We start from the raw sequence: 27,428 nt of genomic DNA, 5'->3' as shown, positions 1-27,428 counted from the left end.
CAGCTCTTGGTTTCATTGATTCTTTGAATTGTTTTATTTGTTTCCAATTGATTGATTTCAGCCCCGAGTTTGATTATTTCCAGCCGTCTACTCCTTCTTGGTGTGTCTGTTTCTTCTTTTTCTAGGGTTTTTAAGTGAGCCATTAGGGTGTTTGAATGAGCTGTCTCGAATTTCTTCTTGAAGGCACTTAGTGCTATGAAGTTTTCTCTTATCACTGCTTTCATTGTGTCCCACAAGTTTAGGTATGTTGTGTCTTCATTTTCATTGGTTTCTAGAAAGACTTTAATTTCTTTCTTTATTTCTTCCCTGACCGAGCTGTCATTTAGTAACAAGTTGTTCAGTTTCCACGTGTGTGTAGGCTTTTTGTTATTTCTGTTTTTGTTGAGGTCCAGCTTTATTCCATGGTGATCAGAAAAGATACATGGGATTATTTCAATCTTCTTGTATCTGTTGAGGCTTGCTTTGTGACCCACTATATGGTCTATTTTGGAGAAGGTTCCATGAGGTGCTGAGAAGAATGTATATTCTTTTGTGTTTGTGTGTAGAGTTCTGTAATGTCTGTTAGTTCCATTTGATTCATGACCTCTGTCACAGACATTGTTTCTTTGTTTAATTTCTGTTTTGTTGACCTGTCCTTTGTTGAGAGTGGGGTGTTGAAGTCTCCCACTATTAATGTGTGGGGATCTATATGTGCTTTCAATTTTATCAATGTTTCTTTCACAAATGTGGGTGCCCTTGTATTTGGGGCATAGATGTTCAGGATTGTGATGTCTTCCTGGTGGAATTTTCCCTTGATGAGTATGAAGTGTCCTTCCCCATCTCTTTTGATTAATTTTGGTTGAAAGTCTATTTTATCAGATATTAGAATGGCTACTCCTGCTTGCTTCTTGGGTCCGTTTGCTTGGAAAGTCGTCTTCCAACCCTTTATCCTCAGGTAATGTCTATCTTTGTGTCTTAGGTGTGTTTCTTGTATGCAACAGATTGCTGGGTTTTGTTTACGTATCCATTCTGTTAATCTGTGTCTTTTTATTGGAGAGTTGAGTCCATTGATGTTGAGAGAGATTAATGACAAGTGGCTGTTAGATCTCTTGATTTTGATGTTGGCTGCGGTCATACGGTTGTGTGCTTGGTTGCTTTTTGTTTTACTGTAGTGGGGTTATTTATTTCCTGTGTTTTCTTGAATGTAGCTAGCTTTCTTGGGTTGTATTTTCCCTTCCAGTGTCTTCTGTAATGCTGGATTTGTACGTAGGTATTTTTGAAATTTGTTTTTGTCATTGAATATCTTGCTTTCTCCATCTATGAGGACTGAGAGTTTTGCAGGGTATAGTAGCCTGGGCTGACATCTGTGTTCTCTTACGGTCTGCATGATATCCGTCCAGGCCCTTCTGGCTTTCATAGTCTCTGTTGAAAAGTCAGGTGTGATTCTAATGGGTTTGCCATTATATGTTACTTGGCCTTTTTCCCCTGCAGCTTTTAGTATTTTTTCTTTGTTCTGTATACTTACTGTTTTGATTACTATGTAGCAGGAGGAATTTCTTTTCTGGTCAAATTTGTTGGGTGTTCTGTAGTCCTCATGTATTCTAATTGGCCTCTCCTTTAGCTTGGGGAAATTTTCTTCAATGATTTTGTTGAAAATATTTTCTGGGCCTTGGAGAAGGGAGTCTTCTTTTTCCTCTATACCTATTATTCCTCGGTTTTGTCTTTTCATATTGTCTTGGATTTCTTGGACGGTCTGTGTCAGGAATTTTTCGGATTTAACATTTTCTTTGACAGATCCATCGATTTCTTCCATTGTATCTTCTACACCTGAGATTCTTTTTTCCATATCTTGTAGTCTGTTGGTTATGCTTACCTCTATAGTTCCTGTTTTCTTCCCTAGATTCTTCCTTTCCATTATTTCCTCCGTTTTTTTTTTCTTTAATTTTTCCAATTCTATCTTCAGGTCTTGAGTTGTTTTGTTTACTTCCTTCACCTATCTGATTGTACTTTCCTGTTTTTCTTTTAGTTCCCTCAACTCTGTTTCTTTTTATTTCATTCAGTGCTTTAAGCATTTCCTTTCTAAAGGCCATAAACTGTTTGGCTGCAGCTTCCTCTATTTCTTTACAGTTTATCTTCCTCTATGTGTTTACGAATCTTATTTGTTTCCTCTGTTATCATCTTCATGAGCATACTTGTTAGGTCATCTTCTTGGATTTCAGTTATGCTGGGGTGTCCAGGGCTACTTGCCCCTGGGTAACTGCGTTCTGGAGATGCCATATTGCTCAGTCTTTTGTTGCTTGAGCTTTTACGCTGGCCTCTACCCATTGTGCTATCTTAGGTGTTTGGGGTTATTTTCTGGTGGTTCCTGGGGATCCTGTGCTGGAGAGAATCCCCTTTGCAGAAAGCTGGTTTTTCCTGAAGGGTGTGTTCTCAGCTTTTTGGGTATAGTCCCTGGATGGCTGGTGTTTTTTCAGGAGTTGCTCACCTTAGGGATATAGACCTGAGTGGTAACTGTGGTCTTTGTTAGTCGAGAGGGTTCTCCTCTCACCCAGGGAAGTCCTGAGGGCAGCTGCCCTGTTTCTGGGTTTCTTGTTGTAAATTTAATGATCAGCTGCTGTGACCCAGTTGGACATCAGGCGCGCATCAACTGTTTGTGCCTGTGTCTGGAGCAAAGCTGAGTGCTGGCGCCTCGGCCCCACTAGTCTGCTAGACTTTTTCTAGGGAAGGATTGGGTGATTTAGGTCAGTACAGTTTCCTTCCTTCCCTGTGGATTCTCTGGAGACACGGACTCCCAGTGTCTTATTTTGCCCTGGTGCACACTGCTCAGTGTCCGCCAGCTGACTGGCCACAGAAACTGCCTGTGCCTGGAGCACAGCTGTGTGATGGCAGCTCAGTCTCTGCCAGCTGTCTGGTGCGCAGAAACTGCCTGTGTCTGCTTTTGCGCCTTTGGGAACCTGGGTGCCTCCCTAAGCTGGGTAATTTTCCTGGGACCTTTTCAGGTTCGGGGTGTTGGCTGAGTGCTCTGAGATCAGACCAGCCGTTTCCCTCCCTGTGTGTTTGCACTGGACAGGACAGTGAAACTCATTCGCTGGTGCCCTGGTGCCCACATTTCTATCTCAGGCAGCACGTCAGGTGCGCAGGCAGGCAGGGCTCAGTGCAGGAACCTGGGTCCCCAGCTCTGGCTCCGGGCTGTCTCCTGGGGTGCCCGTGGACCCCGGGGATGTCATCCAGGGGATGTCTGGGTGACCTAAGGCCGGTCCCAGTCATTTCCTGTACCCTGGGGTTATCTCTCGAATGCAAATTCCAGTCTCTGATAGTGTGGTGTGCAAGGTTCAGTCTGGGACCATGACCAGAGACACTGGCTTGTGGCTCTGGGCTAGGACTGGGGCTGGCGACCAGCAGCCAAATTGGCAGAACCGGGATGTCTTCCGCGGTTTAGCCAGGTGAGTAAAAAGCTGATTGAATCCCCCACCGTGGGGTATCCTCTCACCTGGGAAACACAATGACTGTGTTTTATGGCCGCGAATTCTGATTACTGCTCACTGTGCTGATCCTGCTGCTGCTGCTCAGAATGAGAGTCCTCCCGGTGCCGCCATCTTGCCCCTCCTCCCCTATTTTATTTTCTAAAAAAGACAACACAAACAAAGTGAGTCTAGATCTGCTCCAGTGCTGTACTGACTTCCTCAAGATGGTAGGCAATAAGACTTGGGTCCCGAGCCAGCTCTGCTTTGTAGTTTTCTCTGTCTGTGCTGTGTTTGCTGATTCTGACTCAGGTGAGTTGTGCAGTTGTGGAGCAGGCAGAATGGGGCCATATCTCCCCAGCAATACCAGAAGGTATCCTCTCTACAGGATGGTGAGAGTCAGTGCCATTAGCCACAACAACCTGGAAGGTTTCAAAAAGATAGTGAAACTGGGCTTCTTGGTTAAGTGCCAGGAGCAGCTTGTATCCAGAAGGTGTTCACAGGACGGTGAGAGTGGGTGCCCAAGTTTGGAGTCTTACCCTCAGTACCAGAATTTTCCATTGAACAGGCAGTGAGAGTGAACAACCAAGTCAGAGCCAAGATCGATTTGTCGTAGGAATGTTTTCACTGAAGTTAGGATTTGCTGGATGGCCTAAGGCTGCATGTTCAGAGCTGCAACCTGATGTTTCCAGGAATGCATCCATAGCAGGTGGCCTTGGGCAGGAGTCTAGAATTTTATTTTATTTTTCCTGGAATGATCCTGGTGGCCGGAATTTGATCTTCACATATTCACATGGATTCTTCTTTCACCTGAGAAACAGACTGCAGGAGTTTGGAGCCCACAGGAAGACCTGCTGGTCACTCTCCTCCCAGTGCTGAGCTGCTATTTATAGACACTGTGTGGTTGGCCCTTCCATCTTGAGTCTTCTATTTAATTTGTCTTAGGCTTTGTTTTACTTGGGATAATGTTACAATTCCTAAAATCTGTGTGGACACCTTCTGAAGGGACCAATGTAGATTCCAAGATTCCTTTGATGTTATATTTGCATCAGATCCTGTGTCCACCTAACTTTCAATTTTAATTATATTTTGTTCTCATTTTAATCTTGGTCTGTGGTCATTCATAGCCGTTTGCTAAAACTACTTCCAAATCCACAAGTAAATCTATATCCTTGTGTTGTTTGATATCTCTCTGATTTTTTAAAAGGTAAACATTTTTTATTACAAACTTCCTTCAGAGATTTTCTCTTCCTGCTTGATAAATGTTTAGAAAAGTGAGTTTTCATTTTCAGATGACTCTAGAGTTCTTATCTATTCATTTCTGTGTGGTATTCTAGTTGGCTGTGCTTGATTATGAATTTGTAGGTCTTAGAAAATTTTCTGATATAATTCTGGTGAATGCATTCTCAATGTTTTTAGCTTTGGTTTTCAGCTCAGCTGTTGGATTCTTAGGTTGGCACCTTAGTAATTTATCACCACCCCTATTAACAAAGACAAACACATAACAAAGCTATGTGATACTTGATTCACTTAACTGTTTCTCTTTCTGTTCTTTGGAGCTTTTTAAAGATGTTCTCTCAACCATTTTGTGACTATCAAAACACTACCATATTTACATCTCTGGATTGGAGTTTATTCTTATGTAATCTGCACTGAAATAATTCATAGGAGCACCCAGACACAGCTTGTTATCTCTCATCCTATCTTTCAAGTAAAGGCAATGATTTTTGTGAAGTCCAAAATCATGAGGTGATGTTATTGAACTGACCATAAATGCATTTGTAGTAGAAAATGATACATATGCAACCAGCATTAGCAAATCTGTGAAATTTGATGTATATTTATTGTAAGGATAGCCGTTGAAAATGTGTTGAGATGATATTTAGCTATATTCTGATGATACCTTTACATAAAGAGTATTATCTTCAACAATTTCATATATCTAGTAGCAATTCCATTGGTTTTTTTTTATGAGCTATTGGTCATACACCTCTTTTCACAACAAATAGAAGTATAAAACTCTAATCAAATAGAACTTAATTGAAACAAATGTCTTCCCCAATAGGGCATACATAGATGCCATGAAATAGTTGTGGGTTACCAGAATTAAGAGTAAGTGTGGTGATGTATTCAACTAGCCTTGAGAGTCCAAAAATTCTGTTAGACATCCTAAAACACAAAGGATAGTGTCCCTGAACTGCTGTTAGGCTCCCAAACTGAAGAATATTGATGTTATGAAATTTATCCACAGGACTACAATTTTCTCCAAGTATGAAATGGGGGTGAATATTATCTTAAAAGACTCACTATAATCAGATATTTATTATTGTAGCCTTATGTCTGTCTGTGGAGGGTTTATTTTAACAATTTGTCTCTTTTGATTTTATTACAAGTATATAAGGCTAGGATCAATATACTCATTTGTTTTGAGAGGCAATTTATGTCACTTCTAGAGTCTAGCAACATTAAGAGCATTTAAACTAATTTAAACCTGTATACCTTGTTTAATTTTTTTATGATCTTCAACATTCCTATGACTTAACCTCATGAATTATGAAAACCACAACATTCAATGAACTATCAACAAGTAGTACTATAGAATCCAAGTGGGTTCCATTGTAATAGGATCAGGGACTCTATCTGACATGAACTGATTGGACTGCTCTTTAATTAACTCCCCATGAGGGATAAGCAGCATTACCAGTCCACAGAAGAAGACAATGCAGCCACTCCTGATGAGACCTAATTGACTAGAATCAGGAGGAAGAAAAAGAAGACCTAGCAATCAGTGGACATGAGGAGAAGCATGCATGCAGTGGGTGAAGGAAGGGAGGGATTGGGGCAGGAGGAGGGAAGGAACCACAGAGAGAATACAAAGTGAATAAAGTGTAATTACTAAAGCATTAAAAAAGAATACTGTAAATCATCATAAAAATGTAATTACCATGAACCTCAATGAATTTATTGACAAGTTTTCTATAGTAGTCTACGATGTTGTATGCTGAGAGAAATATTAAAATATAATATTTTTATTCTCATTTAATTTCTCTAAATTTATTTAGGATAAGATGAGTCTTTCTCAAGGGAAATGATCCAAACATTTCTTCTCCCTTTGCTTATAATACTAGGCTCTCAGCGACAACCCCTGTTCCCCTTACTAGTGGCTGGCTCTTTGATTATCTCCTTCTGATGGGCGAGCCATGGGAAGAGCCATACCATTCCAGAGGAAAACAGTGCAGCCAGTCCTGATGAGACCTCATAGGCTAGGGTCAGATGGAAGGGAAGGAGGACTGCCCCTATCTTTGGACTGGGGGAAAGGCATAAGAAGAGATCAGGGAGGAATGATAGAATTGGGAGGGTTCTAGAGAGGGGGCTACAGTTGTGATACAAAATGAATCAAGTAAGCGTATCTTTTCTTCAAGATCCTGGTATAACACACCTAGACATATATCCAGACGATGCTCAAGTATGCAAAAAGGACATTTGCCAAACCATGTTTGTAGCTGGTGTGTTCCTAACAGCCAGAACCAGGAAACAACCCAGATGCCCCTCAGTAGAGAAATGAATACAGAAATTGTGGTACATATACACCATGGAATATTACTCCGCAGTCAAAAACAAGAAATCATGAAATTTGCAGGTAAATGGTGGGAACTGGAAAAGATCATTCTGAGGGAGGCATCCCAGTATCAGAAAGAAACATGTGGTGTATACTCACTCATAAGTGGTATTAGACATAAAATATTGGATAAACATACTAAAATCTCTACACCTAAAGAAACTAATCAAGACAGAACACTCTGGCTGAGTTGTTCAATCCACATTCAAAATGTAAAAGAGGATGGACATCAGAAAAGGGAGAAATCAGGGAACAGGTGAGTAACCTCCCACAGAGGGCCTCTGAAAAGCCCTACACTGCAGGGTATCAGAGCAGATGCTGAGATTTAGAGCCAGACTTTGGGCCTAGTGCAGGGAATTTTATGAATAAAGGGGGAGATAGTAAGACCTGGAGGGGAAAGGAGCTACACAAGGAGAGCAACAGAAGCAAAAACTCTGGGCACTGGGGTCTTTTCTGAGACTGATACTCCAACCAAAGACCATTTATAGAGGTAACCTAGAACCCTGAACAAATGTAGCCCATGGAAGTTCAGTGTCCAAGTTGGTTCCATAGAAATGGGGACAAGGATTGTAACTGATTGTCCTGCTCTTTAATCACCTCTCCCTGAGGGGTCTGCAGCCTTATCAAGCCACAATTAAGAAGCAGCAGCCACTCCAGATAGGTCCTGATAGACTAGGAATAGAAGGAAGGACAGGAGGACCTCCCCTGTTGGTGGGCTTGGTGGGACATGGGTGGAGATGGGGGAAGGAGAGTGGGATTGGGAGGGGAGGAGAGACAGAGATATAGAGGGGATACAAGGTGAATAAATTGTAATTGATGAAATGAAAAACACCAATACAATTGTTTACAGACCTTGAAAGAACAATTGTCAATTTAATATGGAAAACAAAGACACTCAGATTTGCTAAGACAATCCTGTACAGCAACAGATCATCAGAAGATATCTCCATCCCTGAGCTAAAACTGGACTACAGAGAAATAGTTATAATACCTGTATGGTACTGGCATAGAAACACGATGGTGGATCAATGAAAGTGAATAGAATACCCAGAAATAAACTCACACACCTATGCGTTTTTGATTTTTGTCAAAGAAGCCAAAACCATACAATGTATAAAGACAGCATTTTCAACAAATGGTGCAGGTCTTACTGGATTTCTACCTATGAAAAAATGCAAATGCATCAATATTTATCACCGTGCATGAAACTCAAGTACAAGTGGAAAAAAGACCTGAATATTATATCTTAAAATTAGTAAAAGAATAGTGTTTGCCCAAATTAGTCAAAGTTCTTTTCTAGAAAATTATTTTTCTTTTTTTTTTTTTTTGATGTGTAATTTAAGGTTTAATAGTGTTTCTTTTTATCAGTTACATTTAATTAACTCTGTATCCCAGCCATGTCCCAATCGCTCATTCCCTCCCAGTCCTTCCATCCCTCCCTCATCTCCACCGTGCCCCTTTCCAAGTCCATTGATGGGGGGTGGACATCCTCCTCATTCATCTGATCCTGTTTTATCAGGTATCCTGAGGACTGGCTGCAAAGCCCTCCTCTGTGGCCTAACAGGACTGCTCCTCCCTTCGGGGGTGGGGAGACCAAAGAGCCAGTCATTGAGTTCCTGTTAGAAATAGTCCCTGTTCCCCTCACTTTGGGAAACCAATTGGTTACTGAGCTACCACAGGCTACATCTGAGTGGAGGTTCTAGGTTATATCCATACATGATCCTTGGCTGAATGTCAGTCTCAGAAAAGACCCTGTGCCCAGATATATTTGGTCCTTGTGGAGCTCCTATCCTTTCCCCATCAGACTAACTCCCCTTCTTTCTTATGATTCCCTGTACTCTGCCAAAGGTTTGGTCATGAGTCTTTGCTTTGAAAACACTGCTAGTTAGAGTCTTTCAGATGCGCTCAGTAGACTCCTGTCATACGTTCAATGCACATCCCATCTGTCTTTCTAAACGAGGATTGATCATCTTACCCCATGTCTGCTCAATTGATTATTTTTTTAGGTGTATAGATTTCATTATGTTTATCCTATTTTATAGGTCTATATAAGTGAGTATATCCCATGTTTGTCTTTCTCCTTCTGGGATATTTCACTCAGAATGATCTTTTCTAGATCCCACCATTTGCCTGCAAATTTCATGATTTCCTCCTTTTTGATTGCTGAGTAGTATTCTATTCTGTAAAAATACCACAATTTCTGTACCCATTCCTCTGTTGATGGACATCTGGGTTGTTTCCAGGTTCTGGCTATTACACATAAAGCTGCTATAAACATGGTTGAGCAAGTATCCCTTTTGTGTACTTGCACGAACTTTGGGTATATACCTAGGAGTGGTATAGCTGGGTCTTGAGGAAGCATTAATCCTAATTGTCTTAGAAAGAGACAGATAGCTTTCCAGAGTGGTTGTATCAGTTTACATTCGCACCAGCAGTGGAGGAGGGTTCCCCTTTCTCCACAACCTCTCCAGCATGTGTTATTGCTTGAGTTTTTCATCTCGGCCATTCTGATGGGTGTAAGGTGATATCTCAGGGTCGTTTTGATTTGCATTTCCCTGATGGCTAATGAGGATGTGCCTTTCTTTAAGTGTTTTTCTGCCATTAGATATTCCTCTGTCGAGAATTCTCTGTTTAGCTCTGTTCCCCGTTTTTTAATTGGATTACTTGGATTGCTCCTTTTCAGCTTCTTTAGTTCTTTGTATATACTGGATATTAGTCCTCTTTCAGATAAAGGGTTAGTGAAGATTCTTTCCCAATCTGTAGGTAGTCGTTTTGTTTTGATGACGGTGTCCTTTCCTTTACAGAATCTTCTCAGTTTCATGAGGTCCCATTTATTGATTGTTGCTCTTAGAGCCTGTGCTGTTGGTGTTCTGTTCAGGAAGTTGTCTCCTGTGTCTATGAGTTCTAGGCTGTTTCCCACTTTTTTTCCAATTGATTTAGGGTATCTGGTTTTATGTTGAGGTCCTTGATCCACATTGACTTTAGTTTCGTGCAGGGTGATAAATATGGATCTATTTTCATTTTTCTGCATTAAGACATCCAGTTGGTCCAGCACCATTTGTTGAAGATGCTGTCTTTTTTCATTGAATGGATTTGGCTTCTTTGTCAAATATCGAGTATTCATAGTTGTGTGGGTTTATTTCTGCATCTTCTATGCGGTTCCATTGATCCTCCTTTATGTTTCTATTCCAATATCATGCAGTTTTTATTACTGTTGCCCTGTAGTACAGCTTGAGTTCAGGGATGGAGATACCTCCAGATGATCTGTTGTTGTACAGGATTGTTTTGGAGATTCTGGGTTTTTTGTTTTTCCAAATGAAGCTGAGAATCTTTTTTTCAAGGTCTGTAAAGAATCGAGTTGGTATTTTGATGGGAATTGCATTGAATCTGTAGATTGCTTTTGGCAGGATGGCCATTTTCACAATGTTAATCCTACCAATCCATGAGCACGGGAGATCTTTCCATCTTCTGATATCTTCTTCGATTTCTTTCTTCAGACACTTGAAGTTTTTCTCAAACAGGTCTTTCACTTGCTTGGTTAGAGTCACACCAAGGTACTTTATGTTATTAGTGGCTATTGTGAAAGGTGTTGTTTCCCTAATTTCTTTCTCAGCCTTTTTGTCTTTGGTATATAGGACGGCTTCTGATTTTTTTGAGTTGATTTTGTATCCTGCCACTTTGCTGAAGGTGCTTATCAGCTGAAGGAGTTCTCTGGTTGAATTTTTGGGGTTGCTCAAGTATACTATCATATCATCTGCAAATAGTGACACTTTGACCTCTTCCTTCCCGATTTGTATTCCCTTGACCTCCTTTAGTTGTCTTATTGCTCTGGCCTGGACTTCAAGTACTATGTTGAAGAGATATGGGGACAATGGTCAGCCTTGTCTTGTCCCTGATTTCAGTGGGATTGATTTAAGTTTCTCTCCATTGAGTTTGATGTTAGCTATAGGCTTGCTGTATATTGCCTTTACTATCTTTAGGTATGTGCCTTGTATCCCTGATCTCTCCAAGACTTTAAACATGAATGGATGTTGGACTTTGTCAAATGCTTTTTCTCCATCTAAAGAGATGATCATGTGGTTTTTCTCCTTCAGTTTGTTTATGTAGTGGATTACATTGATGGATTTCCCTATGTTGAACCACACTTGCATGCCTGGGATGAAGTGTACTTGGTCATGGTTGATGATATCTTTGATATGTTCTTGGATTCGGTTTGCAAGTATTTTACTGAGTATATTTGCGTCAATGTTCATAAGAGAGATAGGCCTGAAGTTCTCTTTTTTTGTTGGGTCTTTGTGTAGTTTAGGTATCAAGGTGACTGTGGATTCATAGAATGACTTTGGTAGTGTTCCTTCTGTTTCTATTTTGTGGAATAGCTTGAGGAGAATTGGAGTTAGCACTTCTTTGAAGGTCTTGTAGAATTCTGCGCTGAAGCCATCTGGTCCAGGGCTTTTTTTGGAGGGGACACTGTTTTTGACTGCTTCGATTTCCTTGGGAGATATACGGCTATTCATTCTTTCTACCTGATCTTGACTTAGTTTTGGTAGATGGAATCTTTCAAGAAAATTGTCCATTTCATTTAGATTTTCAAATTTTGTGGCATATAGGCTTTTGTAGTATGACCTAATAATTGTTTGGATTTCCTCAGTGTCAGTGGTTATGTCCCCATTTTCATTTCTGATTTTGCTGATCTGGATAGTTTCTCTCTGCTTTTTAGTTAGTTTGGCTAAGGGTTTGTCTATTTTGTTGATTTTCTCAAAGAACCAGCTTTTTTTTTCATTGATTCTTTGGATAGTTTTATTTGTTTCTGATTGATTGATTTCAGCCCTTAGTTTGATTATTTCCAGACATCTGCTCCTCTTGGGTGTATCTGCTTCTTTTTTTTTTTCTAGGTTTTTCATTTGGGCCATTAAGTTGTTTGTATGTGATGTTACGAATTTCTTCTTGCAGGCACTTAGTGCTATAAATTTTCCTCTGAGCACTGCTTTCACTTTGTCCCATAAATTTGGGTATGTTGTGCCTTCCTTTTCATTGAATTCTAGGAAGTCTTTAATTTCTTTCTTTATTTCTTCTTTAACCCAGCTGTCATTGAGTAGTAAGTTGTTCAGTTTCCATGTGCGTGTTGGCATTTGTTGTTTCTGTTGTTGTTAATGTCTAGCTTTAGTCCATGGTGGTCAGATAGTATACAAGGGATTATTTCAATTCTTTTGTATCTGATGAGGCTTGCTTTGTGACCCACTAAATGGTCTATTTTGAAAAAGGTTCCATGCGGTGCTGAAAAGAAGGTTTACTCTTTTGAGTTTGGGTGAAACGATCTGTAGACGTCTATTAGGTCCATTTGATTTAGGGATTCTGTGAGTGCTTTTATTTCCCTATTTGGTGTCTGTCTAGTTGATCTGTCCCTTGGTGAGAGTAGAGTTTTGAAGTCTCCCACTACTGTTAGGATCAATGTATGATTTAAGCTTTAGTAATGTTTCATTTACGAATGTCAGTTCTCTTGTATTTGGGGCATAGATATTCAAGATTGTGATGTCCTCTTGGTGGATTTTTTCCTTTGATGAGAATATAGTGGCCCTCCTTATCTTTTTTGATTAACTTGGGTTGAAAGTCTATTTTATTAGATATTAGGATGGCTACTCCAGCTTGTTTTCTGGAACCATTTGCTTGAAAAACAGTTTTCTAGCCCTTTACTCTGAGGTAGTGTTTATCTTTGTTGCATAGGTGTGTTTCTTGGATGCAACAGAATGTTGGATCCTGTTTCCATAACCATTCTGTTAGCCTGTGTCTTTTTATTGGTGAGTTGAGTCCATTGATATTGATAGATAATAGTGACCAATGCATGTTGCTTCTTTTTGTAATGGAGTCGGTGATCTAACCCTGTTTCATTGCTTGTGTTCTTTTCATTTTTGTTGGGATATTATCTGTATGCCCTGTTTTCTTGGGTGAATTTGTTTTCATTGGATTGGAGTTTTCCTTCTAGTATCTTCTGTAGGGTTGGTTTGCTGTGTAGATATTGTGTAAATTTAGTTTTGTCATGGAATGTTTGGTTTCCTCCATCTATGTTGGTTGAAAGCTTTGCAGGGTATAGTAGTCTGGGTTGACATATGTGATCTCTTAGAGTTTCCATGATACTTGCCCAGGCCCTTCTGTATTTCATAGTTTCTGATGAGAAGTCCGGTGAGATTCTGATACGTCTACCTTCATATGTTACTTTGCCTTTTTCCATTGCTGCTTTTAATATCTTTTCTTTGTTCTGTAGATTTAGTGTTTTGACTATGATGTGACGTGATGTGTTTCTTTTCTGGTCTAGTCTCTTTGGAGTTCTGTAGGCCTTTTGTATATTTATGGACATCTCTTTCTTTAAGTTGGGAAAATTTTCTTCTATGATTTTCTTGAAAATATTTTCTGGACCTTGGAGCCTGGAGTCTTCTTTTTCATGAATTCCTATTATTCTTAGATTTTGTCTTTTCATAGCATCCTTGATTTCTTTGATATTTTGTGATTGGAACTTTTCTGATTTTACTTTTTCTTTGAGAGAAGTATCCATTTCTGCAAGTGTGTCTTCAGCTCCAGAGATTCTCTCTTCCATCTCTTGTATTCTGTTGGTGATGCTTACTTTTGTGGTTCCTGATCTTTTCTCCAAGTTCTCCAGCTCAAGGGTTTTCTCATTTTGTGTTTTCTTTATTGATTCTAATTCTGTTTTCATGCCTTGCCCCATTTCTTTCATGTGTTTGAATTTGGATTCCTGTCTCTCTACGATGGCCTCTATTTCTTTTTTCATTTCCTTCTTATATGCCACTAATTTTTCCTCTACTTGTGTATCTATTTGTTTGGCTATGTTTGCCTGTGTTTCTTTAAGGATATTGTCTATTTCTTCTTTCTTTGCCTCCAATTGACTGGCCATCTCTTTGAAAGACTTGTTCATTTCCTCCTTATGAGCCTCAAATAATTGGGCAAGCATGGCTTTAAAATCATTTTCCTGTGCTTCTGCTGAATTGGTGTATCCATCGATTTTGGAGTTTGCTGGTGAAGTCATGATGTCCTGATTTATGTTGGAAGTGTTCTTTCACCTACCCCTGGCCATTGGCTTATCTGAAACATTCCCTGTTTGTTTTTGGATTCTGCAGATCAGACTGGTGCTGTCTCTCTCTGGCATATGGAGAGTTCTTCAGGAAGCAGAGAACTCTCAGCGTGTGCTGAGGACTAGCTGTTCCTGTGGGAGGAAAGTAAGCAGGCACAAACAGGGCAAATGCAAGCATGTCTGTGTGTGTGTGTGTGTGTGTGTGTGTGTGTGTGTGTGTGTAAGTTTGAGTGGACATGTGTCTCGAGGGACAGAGTGATGGCTAATGTTGAACCCTTGAGTGTGTGGGAGGGGCGCTGCACTGTATATGTCACAGGCACTAATGATGATCGCAGTGCAATTTCTGGCATTAACTGCCTTAACTTTTCAGTTAGACCCACAGGGCAGGAACTTCAATGTCCCTATTGCCCCTCTGTTTCCCAAAGTGGGTATGTGTGTGGGATTGGGTTCAAATGCCTGGCTTTTGTTTTAGAAGGTCCCAGGATCTGGGGATCTGCAGAATCTCAAGGGTGCAATCACTTACAGGCAGTTCTCTTGGCAGAGATCGTGGTATCCGGGGCTCTCTGCTCTCTGGTTTGGCCTAGCTTCTTTGATGTGCTCTGCCAGATCTGTGCTGCTGTCACTGCCAGGTTCTGAAGTCTTGCTGCAGCTGGAGATTTCAGGGTGGTCACATCAGCAGGGATGGGGTAACCAGGCTCTCTGTTCTCTGGTTTGGCCCTGATTAGTCTTTAACTGGAGGGTTATTGTGCCCCACCAGCTCAGTACTGCTCCACCGCCAATTCCCACTGTAACTGGAGACTGGGTCGCTAGTCCAGATGCTTTCTGGGAAGTCCTGGCGTCTCTTCACTGTGCTCTCCAGGCTTGGGAGGCCCAGCGCCTGGTGTGTCCAGGTTGTATGACATTTCTGCCTGGTTTTCGTGAGTATATAGCCTATTCTCTGTAACTGTGGGATTGTGCTGGCCATACTGTCAGTGATTGCGATACAGCCAAGTTAGTATGGCCTCTGGCAGATTCGAGCCTTGGGAGGATGGTGCAGCCACCTCGCGAATCTGGCGAAAATCATTTTTCTAATTCATTATCCCTTTATATATATATATATATATATATATATTAGTAAATGAAGGGAATAAAAGCTTTACTATCATTTTAATATCATTTCATGTTAGAAAAATAAAAGTTAATGATTATGTTACAAATAAACATTCTAATCTTTTATTGATATAGAACATCTGGATTCCTACTGGAAAAGTGAAAAGAATCGTTTTGATTATGTCACTTGTTTATAACTCGTTCCATTCAAATTGCTCTGTTTTTCAAATGATATTAGGTCTATTGATGGGCGAGGCTGTTGTGAAATATTCTAGAATATCTGTGCAAATACAAGTGAAAGGAATTGTAGTCAAACGATTGGAAGAAAAAGGTTGCAGATATTTCATCTCTCTTGGAGCTTTAAATCTGCTCATTTCAGAGTATTCTAAACGGAGGTATCGAAGACCATGAGTAACAGTCATCCTCTTTCTTTTGTGGAGAGTATGATCTCCCTCAAGGTTGAAATTCTGGCAAACCACAATTCATACTGCACCCTGAGGCATATCTTTGAGCATGATGGGCCTGATAGTGATATAAACATCCCCCCAATCCATTGACTAAAAGACCATATTGGTTTCCTAAATCTATTTCCACAACAAACATGATGCCAAGGATGCCATTTGTCTGCTACATGGGTTTTTACTAGATGGACATAAACTAAAGTTACAGATGGTTTACAAAATGGATCCACAGTAATCTCAAACTGACTGTAGCAAGGAAGGCCAAAAACTTTATGAGGAAGACAATCATAAATTCCATCCTCAAGGTGACATAAGCATTCTTGTCCCACCACTGGTATCAAACCATAGATCATGCCAGATCTTCTCCAGGCCACTCACAATCCCTGGCTCAGTCTCAATATTGCTTTCAAAGGAGATCATTAACAAACTAAGGATCCAAGACCATGTTCTCAGTGTCCAGACAATAGCTGGTTCCATGAGACAGGTCTCATCCAAGTTTCAGGAATCTTCCTGGATCAAGCATGAAGAAATCTAAATCTAACTATTCAGGCAAGAGTGCACCCAAGTGTCACTCAGGAGAAGGTAGGAGCAGAGAGATTCAATACTCCTCAACACATAGCCTGAGTATTGGGAAAGAAGGGGGTCAAGAGAAAAACCACTGACTGAGTTGAGATAGATTTTCAAAACAACAGTGGAAGTAGGAAAATTGATACATTGTATAGTATTTTATTGTCAACCTTTTTCAAGTTTTAACCTAAATTTACTATTACACTTATTGTGTTATTTGAATATTATGATTACATATAAAGTATTCAAATACTTAATTTTTTTCCTTTGTAAATTTTTGAAATAAAACAATCAACTTTAGAATATTTGCCTATTTAATAAGTTAATAGAGTATTAGCACTAAATCCTCCTATGACAATATGTACTCTGATTTGTTATCTAAAACTTGGTAATTAGACATTCTTCTTTAGAGTCTTCATCCTTTCAAGTTAAAAGCTATATATTTATTTGCTATAAATGATCAATAAATCCTTTAATTGTATAATGATATTAGAATTATTTTATAATATTGATTAAGCAGCATCGTTAAATTTAAATGTTTTGTGTATGTATCAGGAACATTGGTACAATAGCTGAGAAATTGTACTTAGTTATTATTGTGGTGTTTACAGTACAGATTAACTGACTAGTTTAGAGCTTGAAAAGTCTCTTATGCAATGCATTTGCTTAAACTAGTTCTAGTGTCTATTGCTTTCCTTCTTTACCGTATGGTTACTACTGCAAAATCCCTGGGTCATAAATTATGTTCAATTCCTCACTTTTTAAAAAAAGAAAAAAAGTTATTATATAATATATTCTGATCGTAGTTTCTCCTTTTACAACTTCTCTAAGATGTTCCTGACCACTTATACCCACATACTCAAACACTTCCTTTCTGTCTCTCATAAGTAAACAGTTAACAATATAAGAAAACAACAACATAAACATAATAAGAAACACAGGAATGGGTAAAAACAAAACAATACTAATAAAAACCTCAAAGAAAGACATAAAAGAAACAGAGCTATCACAGAAACATTTTTATTTACACAGAAATTCCATAAAAACACAAAAGTAGAGGCTATAACATATAAACAATAACATGTAAGGTTAAAATAATTCAAACAAGGCATTATGAGATAAACAAACCTCCAAAAATACATTGATCATTTATGTTTGCTATTTACTTCTAGGCATGGGGCCTGCCATTATATATGGTTGGTAAAACTAGCTAGACAGCTTTGGAGAAAACTGACTTTCCCTTGGAAGGGATTAACAATCAGAGATCATTTCTGCATTAAGTGTGAGGCTTCTGTCCATATCCCCACTCTGCCTTGTGAATGCAACTGCCTCAGACCCATGTACAGTACCTTCCAGTACACTGAACACTAGTCAGTAGAGATGAAGGTTCTCAGTTGCCACCAGCTCAACTTCTCCATTTTCAGTGACATATGTAGGAGTTGTCTTCAGCAATGTAGCAAGGCAGTCTTACTATCCATTTCTGGAGAGCAATAGATATTGCCAGAGACAGCCTGAGTTACCTGAGTTCTTCTTTGGGACACTTTGGTACGAACTCAATTAGATGTAACACATTCCTGGTGCTGAAGGTTTCATTTGGTGGCAAGATGTAGCTAGTGGAGATGTGTCTCCCCCATTATTTGGTGATTGCATTTTGATTCCTGTCACATATGAATATATTTTGTAAATCGGTTCTATATAAACCCTCAATTCACCCGTGGTTTTAGCTATCTCTTCTCATACTCCCAGCCTTAACCATTCTTTGTTCGGTTTTCCATTTAATCCTCCAGGGAGAGTTTCTCCATCTGTCTCTCTATAAATCTGGTATGAATCCAAGCTGATCATGGTGCATAATCTTTCTATATGCTACTGGAATTAGGGCTGAAATATTTTTAATGAGTTTTTTTTAAATATATGTTCTTAACAGAAATTGCTCTATAGTCTTCCCTGTTGGGTCTTGGTGTGGATTAGGTATTGAGGTAATTGTGTCCTTGTGAAAAATAATTACACTTTGTATTTTTTCTTTCTATATTGCAGAATAATTAGAGGTATCTGCCATGATATTTATATTAAAGCTCTGTAATAGTTTGTGTTAAATCTAATTTTCTCTAACATTTATTGTTTGAGTGATTTAATTAGTGCCTCTATTTCACTAGGCATTATACATCTAATATAATTACTTATCCAGTTTTGATTTAAATTTAGTAGGCTGTATATTAGTTTATCTGTTTATTTCAGGTTATCTATTTTCTTGGAGCACAGACTTTTAAAATATGGCCTTACAATTCTCTGGGTTTTTTTTGTTGTGTGTTTTTCCTCCCATGTTTAATCTGTTATTCTATTAATTTGGATATTCTCTCTATATGTTAGTGTTAATTTGGCTAAGTATCAAACTTACCTATTTTCTTTGCATTGTTTTGTTTCATTCTGTTTTGTTGATATCATCTGTAAGTTTGATTGTTTCTTGCTTCCTACTCCTTTGTGATTTTGTTTTTCTTTTCATTGTATTGCATTAAAGTATGTTATTAAGTTGCTCAGATGAGATCTCTCTAGTTTTTATATGTAAATAGTTGGTGCTTTGCATTTGAATCTAAAACTGACTTCCTGTGTCTTATCTATTTGGGTAAATAGTATTTTCATTTGATTTCAAATTTTTTTTTAAAATGGTTTTAGTTTTTATTTTCCTTCTTAATTTCTATCTTGAATCAATTTTCTGTCAGTAGTGAGTTGCTGACTTTTAACAAGTTTTTAAACTGCTATTGTTCTTGTTTTCATGTAGTTTTAATCTGTGGTGGTCATGTAGGGTATAGGGTGTGATTTAAATTTTTTCCTTACTGTTGATACTTGCTTTATTTTCAAGACTTTGGTCAATTTTGGAAGAAAATCTATGAGCTATTGAAAAGAAAGTATATTCTGAGTTTGGGTTAAATCTTCTCTAAAAGTCTGCTAAGCTTATGTACATGTGAAATCTCTTAGCTACAGCTTTTCTCGGTTTAGTTTTTTTCTGGATCACTTGTAAATTACTGAGAGTGAGGTCCTGAAGCCTCCCACTACCACTTTGTGGAGGTCAATATACTTTTCTATCTGTAATAGTATTTCTTTTATGAAGACAGTTAGTTTTGTGCTTGGGATATGAATGCTTAAAACAGCAATAGCTTCTTGGCAGATTTTTGTTTTCAACTTTGATGACTATGTAGTGTTCCCTGTCTCTTCTGATTAGATTTTAGTCTATTTTGTTTTGTTTTTTTTTTTGTAAGATATTAAAACTTTTACACCTGCTTGGTTTTTGTCTCCATTTGCTTTGAACATGCTTTTTCTTTCTTTTATCCCGAGGTAATATTTATTTTTGACTTTCAGATCTTGTTCTTGGATATAACAGAATGATGCATCCTGCTTTTTTTTTTTATTCTTTGTTAATTATACTTTATTCACTTTGTATCCCCCTGTGGTTCTCTCTGTCCTCCAGTCCCAATTTCTCCCTTCCTCCCCCCTCTGGACAAATGCCACTCCCCAAGTCTACTCATAGGGGAGGACTTATTTTCCTTCCTTCTTTTCCTAGTCAGTTAGGCCACATCAGGAGTAGCTCCATTGTCTTCTTCTATTGCCTGGTAATGCTGCTTCACCCTTCCCCGGACCAGGGGTTAATGAAAGAGCAGGCCAAACAGTTCATGTCAGAGACACTCTCTGTACCTATTACTATGGAACCCTGCACTGCCATGGGCTACATCTCTGCAGAGGTCTTATGTTATCTCTATGCATGGTCCTTGGTTTGGTGTATCAGTCTCAGGAAAGACCCCTGTGCTCAGTATTTTTGGTTCTGTTGCTCTCCTTATAGAGTTCCTGTCCTCTCCAGAGCTTACTGTTTACCACTTCTTTCCTAAGATTCCCTGCTGTGTGCCCAACAGTTGGCCATAAATCTCAGCACCTGCATTGATAGACAGCCCTTCTTTCATAGGATTCCTTGTACTTTGCCAAAAGTTCGGTCAAGAGATTAAATATTTATACGTTTTATATTTATTGAGTGTGGTAAACATCTTTAAGTTGAAATTTTCTTTCTAGTGCCATATGGAGAGCTGAGATTGTTGTACATAGATCCTGCTCAAATTTGGTTTCTCCAACTATTGTGGTTGATAGTTTGGCTGCCAAATTTTCTCTCATCATTTGGAGAATAAGTATCAGGCCCTCTTTTTTCTATAACTTCCATTGAGAAATCGGGCTTTATTTAATGGGTCTGTCTTCATGATTTATCTTATAGCTCCCATTTTTCTTTTCAAATTTCATATTATTTTCCTTTCTTTCCTTGACTGCAAATTTCATGATTTACTGGTTCTTAATTACTGAATAGTATTCCATTGTGTAAATGTTCCACAATTTCTGCATCCATTTCTTAGTTTATGGACATCTGGGTTGTTATCAGATTCTGACAATTACGAATAAACTTGCTAGGGACATAGTAGAACAAATGTCCTTGTTGTGTGCTTGAATATCTTTTGGATATAAGCCAAGGATTGGAATGGCTGGATCTTGAGGCGGCACTATTCCTAATTGTCTGAGAAAGATCCAGACTGATTTCCAAAGTGCATGTACATTTTCTGTTCCCACTAGCAATGAAGGAGGTCTCCCTTTTCTCCACATCCTCTCCAGAATGTTTTGTCAATGGACTTTTTGATCTGAGCCATACTAACAGGTGTAAGATCATCCTGAGTGAGGTGTCCCCAAAGCAGAAAGACATACTTGATATATAACTTAGTTATTAGTGAACGGTAGACATAAAATATAGGATAAACATACATAATAGGTATATCAAAGGTAGCTAAGCATGAAGGAGGACCCTGAGTTAGATGATCAAGCCTCATTCAGATAGCCAATTTGGAAGAGTGAACAGCCAATTGGGAAGAGCCAACAGGGAAGAGCACAGGAGTCTACAACAGAGAGCCACTGATAGATTCTACCCAGCAGGGTATCAGAGCAGATGCTGAGACTCACAGACATAATTTGGGTAGAGTGGAGGGTAGCTTATAAAACAAGGAGGAGATAGAAAGACCTAGAGGGGACAGGAGCTCCTCAAGGAGAGCAACAGAAACAAACAAACAAAAAAATCTGTGCAAAGGGTCTATTCTTAGATGAATGTTCCAACCAAGAAATTTGCTTGGAGATAACTTAGAATCTAAGCAGGGATGTAGCCCATGGACAGCTCTGGTCACAAAGGAAGAAAATGTATCCTGTTTTGATGAGACATGATAGGCTAGGATCAGATGGAAAGGGAGGAAGACCTCCCCTATCAGTGGACTTAGGGAGGGGCATGGGAGGAGAGCAGGGATGGAGGAAAGCTGGGATTGGGAAGGCATGTGGCAGGGGTATATAGCTGGTATACAAAGGGAGTAAACTGTAATTAATTATAAAGTAATTTTAAAATTAAAATAAAACAAAATATATTAAAACAAGTAAATGGAGATTGTAACACTAACATGTTATAAAATTCTAGGATGTATAATGGTATTGCAAATAAGTATTATTTTTTTTCCAAGTCATGCTGACTGAAGCAAGTCATATGCAACCAGATTAGTAATGTCTTAATTAAAATAAAATTTCAACCTTTCCCCACTTCCATTTCCCCCCTCCAACCTTCCCCCTTTCTTCCTGCCTTTATATCTTCTAAAATTCATGACTTTATTAAATTCATATTTATTGTTACATGTACACGTAAAAAGAGAAATGTAGTCATACAACACATTAAATTTTATTCCTGTTGCTTTGTGAATATGATTCCAGTGCAGAACACTTGGTATTGGATTACTAACTAGTGATGTCTTTTGGGGGTAGTAGAATGTCCTCTACCAGCAGTTATTAATTGCCTTTAGTTCTCTGTTTTGATAAGTCACTCATTCCACATCAACAAGTCTATTACTGTCCTTTTTGGGTTTTGTTCCTTGTTTTGAAAAAGTATTCCTAAAAAAAAAAAAAAGAAAAAAAGAAAAAGTATTGTTATCATCACCACACATCCAAAATTTCCCATCCTCCATGCACCCTGGAAAGTCCAGGGAGAACTTTTCACTTCTATCTAAAATATACATCATATGTTTTAAGCATACCTGTAACATTTTAGAGTTCTGGTTAAGTATTTCCTATATTCATGAAAAATAATAAAAAAAGAAAAAATACAGGAAACGAAGTCTCTAACATAAATCCTGTACTAAGGAGCTCTGATACAGTGCTTATTTATTCATTCATTCACTTATTTGCTATTATAAACTGTGTTGTGCTGGGGAATAGAAACTTAACTTGAATTTCATGCTTAGACACACAATAGGCTCTACCACTGTGCTATGCCATTTCTGCAGCTCCCTAGTAGAATTTTGAAATAGTTAAAAATCTTTTTCACTGAGTGCAAGGGTTTTAACAACATAAGAAAAAACAAGTAAGATAATGTTTTATTTTATTTTATTTTATTTTATTTTTTAAACAAGACAACACAACCAGCTGTAGGAGATCCTTACTGAAATTTTTGTGGTTAGTCAGATATTCTATCATATCATCTGCAAATAGTGATAGTTTGACATCTTCCTTTTGATCTCCTTCAATTGCCTTATTGTTCTAGCAAGGACTTCCAGAACAATGTTGAAGAGATATGGAGAGAGTGGGCAGCCTTGACTTGTCCCTGATTTCAGTGGGATTCATTTAAGTTTTTCTCCATTGAGTTTGATATTGGCTAAAGGCTTGCTGTATAGTAATTGCCTTTACTGTGTTCAGGTATGTGCCTTGTATCCCTGATCTCTCCAAGACATTAAACATAAATGGATGCTGGATTTTGTCAAATGGCTTTTCAACATCTAAGGGGACGGTCATGTGGTTTTTCACCTCAGGTTTTTTATGTGGTGGATCACATTGATGGATTTCCGTATATTGAACCACCCCTGCATACCTGGGATGAAACCTACTTGGTCCTAGTGGATGGTATCTTTGATGTGTTCTTGGATTCGGTTTGCAAGTATTTTGTTGAGTGCTTTTGCATCAATGTTCATGAGGGAGATTGGCCTGAAATTTTCTTTCTTTGTTGGGTCTTTGTGAGGTTTAGGTACCAAGGTGACTGTGGCTTCATTGAATGAGTTGGGTAGTTTTCCTTCTGTTTCTATTTTGTGGAATAGTTTTAAGAGTACTGGTGTTAGCACTTCTTTGAATGTCTGGAAGAATTCTGCCCTGAAACCATCTGGCCCTGGCCTTTTTATTGCATGGGAGATTTTGGATGACAGCTTCTATTTCCTTAGTAATATATATATATATATATATATATATATATATATATATATATTTCTGTTTGAGGATGAAGAAATATATTTCAGGAAGGCAGCCCATAGCTCCTTCTCTGGCATGTACTCAGTGGCATACTCTTTGAACACATTCCCCTTATGTTGCAGCCTTGCAAGGCCACAGAGGGAGACAATGCACCAGCCCTGAAAAGATCTGATAGGGTAAGGTCAGATTGAAAGGGAGGAGAAACTCCCCTATCAGTGGACTAGAGGAAGGGCATAAAAGGAGAAGAGTGAGGGAAGGTGTGTTTGGGGAAAGATGAGGGAATGGACCACAGCTGGTTTACAGATTGAATAAATTGTATTAAATAATAATAATAATAATAATAATAATAATAATAATGAATTTAATGTAAAAAATGTTTTTTTGTGACATGATAAGTCACTGATAGAAATGAGGCTGGACATAGAGCTCAGCGGTTAATTGCATTTAATGTTGTATAGAGCACTTGTGTTCAGTTCCCAACTTCACACACTGGCAGCTTACTACTGTCTGTATTACCAATTCCAGGGAGACATATACCCATCAGCATCATTGAGTATCTACACATTTGTGGTATACATAATCATACCCTGATACACAAATAAATAAAAATGCAACTTTAAGGCATAAATAAAGAATCTCTTTACTTAACTGAATATAAGTATAGACCCCAAACCACCTTGTCTGAGGCAGTTGCCTAAATACTCATGGCTAAACAGTTTGGCTTTTATAACACCTTTTTCTTTTATCCCTATCATCTCTTTTCTTTACAAAGGCCATAATCCTAAATCTTGCTGATTCAGACATATGGGACTTTTTGTTTTCTTTTGTTTTGTTTTGTTTTGTTTTGATTTGATTTGTTTTGTTTTGATTTGTTTTTTGGCCTGGCTCACTCAATGGAATTATTTCATTTCAATGTTGAGTTTACAAGTTTTTGTTTTCTAGCTCAGAAATTATAGTTTTTATTTTTTCTTCTCTTGCAAATTGCTTTCCTCATCAATTGTTGATAAATTCAGCATGTTTGAATTATATTTTTTCTCCATATTTAAAATGAAGCTTTCCAGTCCAATGATTAGTACATTTTTTTTAAATTATATTATCTGTCAAACTAAGAACCTAATGGTACTGGCATAGAAACAGAAAGGAGGATCAATGGAACCGCATAGAAGACCCAGAAATAAATCCACACACCTATGAATACTTGATATTCGACAAAGAAGCCAATTCCATTCAATGGAAAAAAGACAGCATCTTCAACAAATGGTGCTGGACCAACTGGATGTCTACATGCAGAAAAATGAAAATAGATCCATATTTATCACCCTGCACAAAACTAAAGTCAAAGTGGATCAAGGACCTCAACATAAAACCAGATACCCTAAATCAATTGGAAAAAAAGTGGGGAACAGCCTAGAACTCATTGGCACAGGAGACAATTTCCTGAACAGAACACCAACAGCACAGGCTCTAAGAGCAACAATCAATAAATGGGACCTCATGAAACTGAAAAGTTTCTGTAAAGCAAAGGATACCGTCATCAAAACAAAACGACTGCCTACAGATTGGGAAAGAATCTTCACTAACCCTTTATCTGACAGAGGACTAATATCCAGTATATACAAAGAACTAAAGAAGCTGAAAAGCAGCAATCCAAGTAATCCAATTAAAAAATGGGGAACAGAGCTAAACAGAGAATTCTCGACAGAGGAATATCGAATGGCAGAAAAACACTTAAAGAAATGCTCATCCTCTTTAGCCATCAGGGAAATGCAAATCAAAACGACCCTGAGATATCACCTTACACCCATCAGAATGGCCAAGATGAAAAACTCAAGCGATAACACATGCTGGAGAGGTTGTGGAGAAAGGGGAACCCTGCTCCACTGCTGGTGGGAATGTAAACTGGTACAACCACTCTGGAAAGCTATCTGGCGCTTTCTAAGAAAAATAGGAATAGTGCTTCCTCCAGACCCAGCTATACCACTGCTAGGTATATACCCAAAGTTTGTTCAAGTACACAAAAAGGACACTTGCTCAACCATGTTTATAGCAGCTCTATTTGTAATAGCCAGAACCTGGAAACAACCCAGATGTCCATCAACGGTGGAATGGGTACAGAAATTATGGTATTTTTATACAATGGAATACTACTCAGCAATCAAAAAGGAGGAAATCATGAAATTTGCAGGCAAATGGTGGGATCTAGAAAAGATCATTCTGAGTGAAATATCCCAGAAGGAGAAAGAAAAACATGGGATATACTCACTTATATAGACCTATAAGATATGATAAACATAATGAAATCTATACACCTAAAAAAATAATCAATTGAGCGGACATGGGGTAAGATGATCAATCCTCGTTTAGAAAGACAGATGGGATGTGCATTGAACGTATGACAGGAGTCTACTGAGCGCATCTGAAAGACTCTAACTAGCAGTGTTTTCAAAGCAAAGACTCATGACCAAACCTTTGGCAGAGTACAGGGAATCATAAGAAAGAAGGGGAGTTAGTCTGATGGGGAAAGGATAGGAGCTCCACAAGGACCAAATATATCTGGGCACAGGGTCTTTTCTGAGACTGACATTCAACCAAAAACCATGTATGGATATAACCTAGAACCTCCACTCAGATGTAGCCTGTGGTAGCTCAGTAACCAATTGGTTTCCCAAAGTGAGGGGAACAGGGACTATTTCTAACAGGAACTCAATGACTGGCTCTTTGGTCTCCCCACCCCCGAAGGGAGGATCAGTCCTCTTAGGCCACAGAGGAGGGCTTTGCAGCCAGTCCTGAAGATACCTGATAAAACAGGATCAGATGAATGGGGAGGAGGTCCCCCCAATCAATGGACTTGGAAAGGGGCACGGTGGAGATGAGGGAGGGAGGGAGGGAGGGACTGGGAGGGAATGAGGGATCGGGACACGGCTGGGATACAGAGTTAATAAAATGTAACTGATAAAAAAAATAAAATAAATAAAAAAAATGATATAAAAAAAAAGAAATTGCCTTCTTAGGCACTTACGCCTAATTTGTTATTATATAATTTAGTGCCCTAACTGAAACTAATGCCACAAGTATGTAAAAACTGTGTACCCTTCTCCAGACATTTTTACACTAAGAAAAAAAAAAAACAAAAAAAAAAAAACTAAGAACCTATACAGAAGATCTAGTTGGATAAGAAGTTTCACTGTAATGCACTAAATGATCTTTGTTCATGACAAAAAATTTATTGAAAAACCTATCTCGGCTATATTTTAGTAAACATGAATCACCTGTCTTCTCAGACTCTTTTACTTAGTTCTTTCAATAATCTTTAATTTTTATGAATATTTACTTCTCTCCAAGAACTTTGGAGGCAAAGAAAAACAAACAAGGTGTAAGTTCCACTTCTTGCTAACCTTGTTAAGTCACTTTTGAACTCTCATTAGATAAGAACATCACTATTTGCAAGTTTGTTATTATGTAGACTTAAAACAGCATAATCATCATAGTCATTGTAAAGAAATACTGGTGCTTAACTGAAAGAAGTCGTTAACTGATTTGGTTTATCCGACATAGGATCATGAAAATAAATTTAAAAAATTGTTGAATCCAAGAAGATGGAAAGCTACAAATTCAGGGAATCTATTATTTAGCAGGTTTTGCTTGCCTGAATATTTATGTTGCATTTATTTAAGTATATTTATTTAAAATGTCTAGGATAGTGGTACAGCACTTGGCTAACATGTGTGAGCATATACTTCCACTCCTATCATTATTAAAAATTACTTTGCAGTTCAGTTCAGAGAGTTCATATATATTAAAACTCTTAGAGATTCTTAATATCATCACTTGGAAGGGAGAGGCCGATAGGACCTTGGAAGTTCAAGGTTACCCTGCATTAC

This window comes from Meriones unguiculatus, assembly GCF_030254825.1.
Source record: "Meriones unguiculatus strain TT.TT164.6M chromosome X unlocalized genomic scaffold, Bangor_MerUng_6.1 ChrX_unordered_Scaffold_31, whole genome shotgun sequence".
Lineage (NCBI taxonomy): Eukaryota > Metazoa > Chordata > Mammalia > Rodentia > Muridae > Meriones > Meriones unguiculatus.
Note: the sequence above shows the minus strand (reverse complement) of the source record.